Source organism: Dreissena polymorpha, chromosome 13, assembly GCF_020536995.1.
Source record: "Dreissena polymorpha isolate Duluth1 chromosome 13, UMN_Dpol_1.0, whole genome shotgun sequence".
NCBI classification, from domain to species: Eukaryota; Metazoa; Mollusca; class Bivalvia; order Myida; family Dreissenidae; genus Dreissena; species Dreissena polymorpha.
In genome coordinates, this window is record NC_068367.1 from 70,142,544 (window position 1) to 70,153,723 (window position 11,180).

The window sequence follows — 11,180 nt, forward strand, 5'->3', positions numbered from 1 at the left end:
GATCTCATAGATATAACTATTGATTGTTCATAAACACCAACCACAATCAACGCTGTATATCTTTGTAAAAGATATTTCTAATTATATTATTACCAGTATTTTATTTTCCAGTGAATAAAGAAATACATGAACAAGGTGACATGGAGGCAGAGTCAACACAGACATATGGGTCGATATGGTAGCACAGTGAAAGCAGATATATGGGTCTATATGGGAGCACAATGAACTCAGATATATGGGTCGATCTGGTAGCACAGTGAACACAGACATATGGGTCAATATGGAAGCACAGTGAACACAGACATATGGGTCAATATGGTAGCACAGTGAACACAGATATATGGGTCTATATGGTAGCACAGTGAACTCAGATATATGAGTTTATATGGTAGCACAGTGAACACAGATATATGGGTTGATATGGTAGCACAGTGAACACATATATATGGGTCTATATGATAGCACAGTGAACACATATATATATGGGTCTATATGATAGCACAGTGAACACAGATATATTGGTCGATATGGTAGTACAGTGAACACAGATATATGGGTCAATATGGAAGCACAGTGAATACAGATATATGGGTCTATATGTGAGCACAGTGAACACATATATGGGTCTATATGGTAGCACAGTGAACAAAGATATAGGGGTCGATATGGTCGCACAGTGAACACAGATATATGGGTCTATATGGTAGCACAGTGAACACATATATATGGTAGCACAGTGAACACAGATATATGGGTCTATATGGTAGCACAGTGAACACAAATATATGAGTCTATATGGTAGCACAGTGAACACAAATATATGGGTCTATATGGTAGCACAGTGAACACATATATAGATCTATATGGTAGCACAGTGAACACAGATATATGGGTCGATATCATGGGAGCACAGTGAACACAGATATATGGGTCTATATGGTAGCACAGTGAACACATATATATGGGTCTATATGATAGCAAAGTGAACACATATATATGGGTCTATATGATAGCACAGTGAACACAGATATATTGGTCGATATGGTAGTACAGTGAACACAGATATATGGGTCGATAAGGTAGTGCAGTGAACACAGATGTATGGGTTTATATGGTAGCACAGTGAACACAGATATATGTTAGCACAGTGAACACAGATATATGGGTCTATATGGTAGCACAGTGAACACAGATATATAGGTCTATATGGTAGCACAGTGAACACAGATATATGGGTCTATATGGTAGCACAGTGAACACAGATATATAGGTCTATATGGTAGCACAGTGAACACAGATATATGGGTCGATATCATGGGAGCACAGTGAACACAGATATATGGGTCAATGTGGTAGCACAGTGAACACAGATATATGGGATGATATGGAAGCACATTGAACACAGGTGTATGGGTCTATATGGTAGCACAGTGAACACAATTATATGGGCGTATATGGTAGCACAGTGAACACAGATATATGGGTCAATATGTTAGCACAGTGAACACGGACATATGAGTCTATATGATAGCACAGTGAACACAGATATATTGGTCTAAATGGTATCACAGTTGACACAGACCTATGGGGTGATATCGTTGCACAGTGAATGCAGACATATGGGATCATATGGTTGCACAGTAAACACAGACAAATGGGGTGATATGGTAGCACAGTGAACACAGACCTATGAGGTGATATAGTTGCACAGTGAACAGACATATGAGATGATATGGTTGCATAGTGAACACAGACATATTGGGTGATATGGTTGCACAGTGAACAAATATATGGCATGATATGGTTGCACAGTTAACACAGAAATATATGGAGGCATGGAGGCAGAGTGAACACAGACCCATTAGGTGACTTGATGGAAGAGTGAACACAGACACATTAGGCGACTTGATGGCAGAGTGAACACAGACACATTAGGTGACTTGATGGCACAGTGAACACAGACACATTAGGTGGCTTGATGGCACAGTGAACACAGACACATAAGGCGACTCGATGGCACAGTGAACACAGACACATTACTCATTAGGCGACTCGATGGCACAGTGAGCACAGACACATTACTCATTAGGTGACTTGATGGCACAGTGAACATATACACATTACTCATTAGGTGACTTGATGGCAGAGTGAACATAGACACATTACTCATTAGGTGACTTGATGGCACAGTGAGCACAGACACATTACTCATAAGGTGACTTGATGGCACAGTGAACATATACACATTACTCATTAGGTGACGTGATGGCAGAGTGAACACAGATACATTACACATTAGGCGACTTGATGACAGAGTGAACATAGACACATTACTCATTAGGTGACTTGATGACAGAGTGAACATAGACACATTGCTCATTAGGCAACTTGATGGCACAGTGAACATATACACATAAGGCGACTTGATGACAGAGTGAACACAGACACATTACTCATTAGGTGACTTGATGACAGAGTGAACACAGATACATTACTCATTAGGTGACTTGATGACAGAGTGAACATAGACACATTACTCATTAGGTGACTTGATGGCAGAGTGAACACAGACACATTACTCATTAGGTGACTTGATGGCAGAGTGAGAACAGACACATTTCTCATTAGGTGAATTGATGGCACAGTGAGCACAGACACATTATTCATTAGGTGACTTGATGCCAGAGTGAACACATACACATTACTCATTAGGCGACTTGATGACAGAGTGAACATAAACACATTACTCATTAGGTGACTTGATGACAGAGTGAACATAGACACATTACTCATTAGGTGACTTGATGACAGAGTGAACACAGATACATTACTCATTAGGTGACTCGATGACAGAGTGAACATAGACACATTACTCATTAGGTGACTTGATGGCAGAGTGAACACAGACACATTACACATTAGGCCACTTGATGGCACAGTGAGCACAGACACATTAATCATTAGGTGACTTGATGACAGAGTGAACATAGACACATTACTCATTAGGTGACTTGATGGCAGAGTGAACACAGACACATTACACATTAGGCCACTTGATGGCACAGTGAGCACAGATACATTACTCATTAGGTGACTTGATGACAGAGTGAACATAGACACATTACTCATTAGGTGACTTGATGGCAGAGTGAACACAGACACATTACACATAAGGCCACTTGATGGCATAGTGAACACAGACACATTACTCATAAGGTGACTTGATGGCATAGTGAACACAGACACATTACTCATTAGGTGACTTGATGGCAGAGTGAACAAAGACACATTATTCATTAGGTGACTTGAGGGCAGAGTGAACAAAGACACATTACTCATTAGGTGACTTGATGACAGAGTGAACAAAGACACATTACTCATTAGGTGACTTGATGGCATAGTGAACACAGATACATTACTCATTAGATGACTTGATGGCAGAGTGAACACATACACATTATTCATTAGGTGACTTGATGGCAGAGTGAACACAGATACATTACTCATTAGGTGACTTGATGACAGAGTGAACAAAGACACATTACTCATTAGGTGACTTGATGACAGAGTGAACACAGATACATTACACATAAGGCAACTTGATGGAAGAGTGAACACAGACACATTACTCATTAGGTGACTTGATGACAGAGTGAACACAGACACATTACTCATTAGGTGACTTGATGGCACAGTGAACATATACACATTACTCATTAGGTGACTTGATGACAGAGTGAACATAGACACATTACTCATTAGGTGACTTGATGGCAGAGTAGACATAGACACATTACTCATTAGGTGACTTGATGGCACAGTGCACATATACACATAAGGCAACTTGATGGCAGAGTGAACACAGACAAACTACTCATTAGGTGACTTGATTGCAGAGTAAACATAGACAAACTACTCATTAGGTGACTTGATGGCAGAGTGAACATAGACAAACTACTCATAAGGCAACTTGATGGCAGAGTGAACACAGACAAACTACTCATTAGGTGACTTGATGGCAGAGTGAACATAGACACATTACTCATTAGGTGACTTGATGGCAGAGTAGACATAGACACATTACTCATTAGGTGACTTGATGGCACAGTGAACATATACACATAAGGCGACTTGATGGCACAGTGAACGTAGATACATTACGCATTAGGCATTTTGATGGCACAGTGAACATATACACATAAGGCGACTTGATGGAAGAGTGAACACATACACATTACTCATTAGGTGACTTGATGGCAGAGTGAACACAGACACTTTATTCATTAGGTGACGTGATGGCAAAGTGAACACAGATACATTACTCATTAGGTGACTTGATGACAGAGTGAACACAGACACATTACTCATTAGGTGACTTGATGGCAGAGTGAACACAGACACATTACTCATTAGGTGACTTGATGGCACAGTGAACATATACACATTACTCATTAGGTGACTTGATGGCAGAGTGAACACAGACACATAACACATTAGGCGACTTGATGGCAGAGTGAACACAGACACATTATTCATTAGGTGACTTGATGGCAGAGTGAACACATACACATTACTCATTAGGTGACTTGATGGCATAGTGAACACAGACACATTATTCATTAGGTGACTTGATGGCATAGTGAACACAGACACATTACTCATTAGGTGACTTGATGACAGAGTGAACACAGATACATTACACATTAGGCAACTTGATGGCAGAGTGAACAAAGACACATTATTCATTAGGTGACTTGATGACAGAGTGAACACAGACACATTACTCATTAGGTGACTTGATGACAGAGTGAACAAAGACACATTATTCATTAGGTGCCTTGATGACAGAGTGAACACAGACACATTACTCATTAGGTGACTTGATGACAGAGTGAACACATACACATTACTCATTAGGCAACTTGATGGAAGAGTGAACACAGACACATTACTCATTAGGTGACTTGATGACAGAGTGAACACAGACACATTATTCATTAGGTGACTTGATGACAGAGTGAACACAGATACATTACTCATTAGGTGACTTGATGACAGAGTGAACACAGACACATTACTCATTAGGTGACTTGATGACAGAGTGAACAAAGACACATTATTCATTAGGCGACTTGATGACAGAGTGAACAAAGACACATTACTCATTAGGTGACTTGATGGAAGAGTGAATACAGATCCAATAGGCGACTTGATGGCAGAGTGAACATAGACACATTATTCATTAGGTGACTTGATGGCACAGTGAACACATACACATTATTCATTAGGTGACTTGATGGCAGAGTGAACACAGACACATTATTCATTAGGTGACTTGATGGCAGAGTGAACATAGACACATTATTCATTAGGTGACTTGATGGCAGAGTGAACACAGACACATTATTCATTAGGTGACTTGATGACAGAGTGAACACAGACACATTACTCATTAGGCGACTTGATGACAGAGTGAACAAAGACACATTATTCATTAGGTGACTTGATGGAAGAGTGAATACAGATCCATTAGGCGACTTGATGGCAGAGTGAACATCGACACATTAGGCGACTTGATGGAGGTGTGAACATGTATATTTAACAACTGTTGGTAGTGTTATCATTAGAGTGTTAACATTGCAAAGCAGAGCAGATTTTTATCTTTTGATTAATGTATTTTGTTATTTGGCATAATGTTTCCTTGGTAGCATTAACTATCATCATTTACATATGTTGGTAAAGAATTACTGATTTTCCAGAAATATTTTGACTTTTAGTAAAATATTTTTCTGTTCTTTATATAGTGTTATTTGAATGTTAGCATTGAGCAGATTTTTGAATTTTTATTAAGAAAGATGTGAATGGCGTGGTTATTCCATGGTGTCTAGAGGAGTATTATAAATCTGTTTAATCTGTCGATGCTTGAAAGTTAAAAACCAGGTTAGTGATGCACAAAGGAATTTGACACGTTCATCTTTGGAGATATTGTAGTTTTACAATTGCAAACAAAGGGATAAAGCCGTTTCCAGGATTCAATTTCTGTAATTGGGGCGCACAGTAATGGGAGATGTATAAACAGGATTTCATCATCCATGTGGACATTCTAGAGATCCATGATGCCCCGGGGAAGAGGAAAGTCTGGGTTCTTCTGTAAAGTATGGGAAGCGATTGTGTGAATATCTATGATTCTTTTACTTGTTATCCAAAGTTTGAGGCAAACAAGGCATTGTGTATCTTGGCTCAGGTTGACATGGATAAGTAGGATCTAGATCTGTGTATGGTTAATTTGATTGTCAGCTTGGTGCACATAATAAAAGAAACATGAAGCGTTAAACGTTCTTGAACACTAAGAGAGGATATAGGTCAATCATGGAAACAAAAAGCTCAACAATGTACAGATGGTGATCAACAGGATGGAATTTTTTTAGACATGATAACTAATGGAATAGGTGATAGAAAGAAGATCACAGAAACTGATGTGAGATTGCCACACTCAAACTTAATTTAGAACATGTAATTGAAATACTCAGGCAGGTCGAATGAACATCTGCTCATGTCAAAACCAGAGAGAACAAGAGCTGTGTTCGTGAACCACAATGCCCCCTACTGCGCGTTGAAACCGCACGTCAGCTATTTTAGAAACAAGAGCACCGCATAACGGTTGCCACGCTTGGCTGCGAAAGCTTGTCAGAATATTTGTTTTAGAGGTCACAGTGACCTCGTACCTTTGACCTAGTGACCCAAAATGGGTGTTGCATGTAGAACTCATCAAGGTGCATCTACATATGAAGTTTCAATGTTGTAGGTGGAATCACTTTGATTTTAGAGCAAATGTAAAGGTTTTAGCAAGACTCCGGCAGATGGCGGACAACGAGCAGGCTATGACAATACTTCCGAGTTTTCTCTGAAAACAGCCTTGCTAAAAATGACCATGTAAAAACCAGAAAGAACAAGAGCACCCCGTACTGCGCTTTAAAGCCGCACGGCAGCTATTTTAGAAAAAAAAAGAAATGTGTTTGTCAGAAACACTATGTCCCCTTCTGCGCTGCTTTGACTTTGTATTTTTGACTTTTGACCTTGAAGGATGACCTTGACCTCTTACCACTCAAAATGTGCAGCTGCATGAGATACACATGCATGCCAAATATGAAGTAACTATCTTCAATAAAGCAAAACATATTGCAAAATGTTAAAGTTGGCACAAACAGACCAACCAACAGACAGGGCAAAAACAATATGTCCCCCATTATAGTGGTGGGGGACGTAAACAGACTGTTGACCTTGAAGGATGACTTTGACCTTGACCTTTTACCACTCAAAATGTGAAGCTCCATGAGATGCACATGATTGCCAAATATGAAGTTGCTATCTTAAATATTGCAAAAGTTATGACCAAGGTCAAAGTTTTGAGACACACACACACACACACATATATATAATGACAGACAATCAGGTAAAAAACTTAATAAAACGATCATTTGATCAATTGGCATAAAAATACCTAGATTGCAATAAGTATTGTAGGCATCGCTATCCGCAAAACTGTCTTGCATATTACAAGATTTTTTACACTTTTGGTCAACAATGACAATTTAAAGATTTCAAGCTTTGTGAAAGGAATAAAAGAGCACAAACTGGCTATTCTCAATGAGAGTTAGAGGCCAAGGTTGGGAACATAGACCAACTGAGGATAAGCATTTAATCCCAACGTGCATTATGCAGGAAATAACAAAACGCCTAACATTGACAAACTGACAAACATGTTTTAAGAATACGCATTAACAATTTAGGTGTTCAAGGCAATTATTAGTTAAATAATAATTCAGATAGGACTGTGAAATTCTAGGAAGGAAATTCTTTTCTTGATTTAGAAATGCATATTGGAGCAGCTTTTGTATGTACTTTCTAATTGAAATGCTGAACATTTGCAATGAGAACACTTGCAAATACAGTGCAGTGAAACAATGGTCAATAGAGTAAGTGGAAGGCATGTAGAGACCTTCTGACTGATAACTCTTCCATGTAAAGGTACTCGCAGAAATCTGACTTTTCAAGTTTCAGATACCACCAAAAACATTAAAGTGCTAGGCATGCAGAGAGGATTTATTGAAATTAGAATGAATTATGAGAGTCAATGTAAAAAGTCACAACAGAAAGTATCCACAACGAGATTAGCAAATTTTTGGTGATTAATTAGAGTGTTAACCGTTTCAACTGGTTGTACATACGCCAAGTTCCTTTCCTGTGGCTATTTGTGAACAAGTCAGAAAGGAGGGAGAACCTGATTTAGAGAAATGTGCGACTATTGCTTAATAAACAACAACTGAATGGGTGTGAATAGCTTAGTGTGTGTTCCAAAGAAAAATGGCAGACATCAAATTTGCATTGACAGACAGATCTCAATAAAGCAATACTTATGGAAACATTATCTGATGACAAGCTATTGAGGAGGTAGTACCTAGGCTACATGCAAGCAGATACTTTACAATCCTTGATGCCAACCTGGGGCATTATCACATAAAACTGTCAGATGAGAGCTCTTATATGAAGACATTCAATACATCTTTTGGATGTAACAAGTCCTTAAGAATGCACTTGGGAGCAATATGCTGAAGCAAAGTTTTCGAAGGAGAAATGCAAACACACTGGGGTTCAATACTTGGGGAAGACATATTGGTAAATGATGTGTTTGTCCAGGAAAACAGGCCAAGTGAACACCAGAAGCGTCTAAGAAGTTATTCAAAAGACAATTAATAAATCTAAAACTGAACTATCAAAATGTTTTTTTGAGCAGCCAGAAGTGAATTATGCCATAAGATCACAGGTGAAGGGCTCAAACAGAGATAAGCAAGTACAGGCAAATAGTTAGAATGAGTGACCCTCAGGACCATAGTAAGCTCCGGACAATTCTTGGAATTTTGTCATATGTATCAAAGATGCATTCCGGGCTTGAGTGAGCCCAATGCCCATTTGCTTGACCTGAAATTAAGCAAGCTGAATGGCAGTGGAGGAAAAAAGCTGGAGAAATCCTCCAAAAGATCAAACCCGTTCTCACATCAGCAGAAGTGCTGAAGTACTATTCTGTAACAAAACAACATTAACTGTTGACGCCTCTAATACCAGCTGTAATTCAGGTAGATGGCTTATTTATGTGAGCTGTCACCAGCAGAACAAAGATATGCGCAAAAAGAAAAAAAAGATGTTGGCAATCATTTATGGATGTGAAAAGTTTCAGGATCTTTCTACTGAATCTGATCAAAAGCCATTTAAAGAGAACATCAGTGAAAACCCATACATACAGCATCCTTAAGAATTCAGAGAATAATACTGATGTTATGATATGAATTCACACTTGTGTATTTAAGAGGTCAAGAAACGTGTTAAGCAGATCGATCGAGTTCATTGCCTGTGAGAAAATTAGTTGAGAAAGCCATTTAAGAATTAATGGTTTTAAACATGGAAAGATTCTTGACTATTAGTAACGATGACAATATAGCGGATGCAAGAGAGAAAGACGATTGACTTCCATATGGTAATACAATAGATCTGGTCTGGAAGACTGACGACAAAGAAGAAGGCGTAACCTAGCTAAAGCTCCACCATTTTTGGAAGTTCCTGACAAATTAGCAGCAGGCGTGTAGCTGTGCGTAGGCAGTGTAGGCACATGACTGCAAATCATTATGAAAAATTAAAAAAAAAAAAGCCGAAAATAAAAAAACAAGAGATGTGTTTGTCAGAAACACAATGCCCCCTATTGCCTCGCTTTGAAATTTTATATTTTTTTTACCTTTGACCTTGAAGGATGACCTTGACCTTGAACTTTCACCACTCAAAATGTGCAGCTTCATGAAAACGCAGCTTTGATTTTTTTTTTACCTTTGACCTTGAAGGATGACCTTGACCTTGACCTTCAACTTCCATCACTCACAATGTGCAGCTTCATGAGAACACCGCTTTGAAATTATTTTTTTATCTTTGACCTTGAAGGATGAGCTTGACCTTGAACTTCCACCACTCACAATGTGCAGCTTCATGAGAACGCCGCTTTGAATTTTTTTTTGTTTTTTCTACCTTTGACCTTGAAGGATGACCTTGACCTTAAAGAATGACCTTGACCTTGAACTTCCACCACTCACAATGTGTAGCTTCATGAGAAAGCCGCTTTGAAAAAAAATAAAAAATTGACCTTTGTCCTTAAAATATGACATTGACCTTCAAGGATGACCTTGATCTTGAACTTCCACACCTCACAATGTGTAGCTTCATGCGAACGCCACTTTGAATATTTATTTATTTTTGACCTTTGACCTTGAAGGAAGACCTTGACCTTGAACTTTCACCACTTAAATGTGCAGCTTCATGAGATACACATACATGCCAAACATCAAGTTGCTATCTTCAATATTGAAAAAGTAATGGCCAATGTTAAAAGTTTTCGGACGTACAGACACCATATATTTGACATTTGACCTTGAAGGATGACCTTGACCTTCACCTTTCAAGACTTAAAATATCCAGATCCATGAGATGCACACGCATGCCAAATATCAAGTTGCTATCTTCAATATTGAAAAAGTTATGGCCAATGCTAAAGTTTTCGGCCGGACAGACGCCATATATTTGACATTTGACCTTGAAGGATGACCTTGACCTTCACCTTTCACCACTCAAAATGTTCAGCTCCATGAGATACACATGCATGCCAAATATCAAGTTGCTATCTTCAATATTGAAAAAGTTATGCCAAATCTTTAAGTTTTCGGAAAGACAGACGCCATATATTTGACATTTGACCTTGAAGAATGAACTTCACTTTCACATTTCACCACTCAAAATGTGCAGCTCCATGAGCTGCACATGCATGCAAATTTAAGTGATTAGATTTCTGCTTTCCTTATTTTTTGAATAACCTAATTTACAGCATAGACATCCTATATAACTTGAACAAGCATGCATTAAATTAGATTCAGCCTTTACAGAGAATGACCTCGTTTGTTTGTTAATTCTACAGATTTGAAAACTTACCACAAACATACCGTAAAGTTTTATTGAACAAAGGTCTTTTGAAATTAAACTTTAATTTAACTATTATAAAAAAAACTTCTTTGGAGACACTTACCTTACCACTGATAAGTAAAGTTAATATTTTTGTATTTATTTTACAAAGCTTTAAAAGCCCA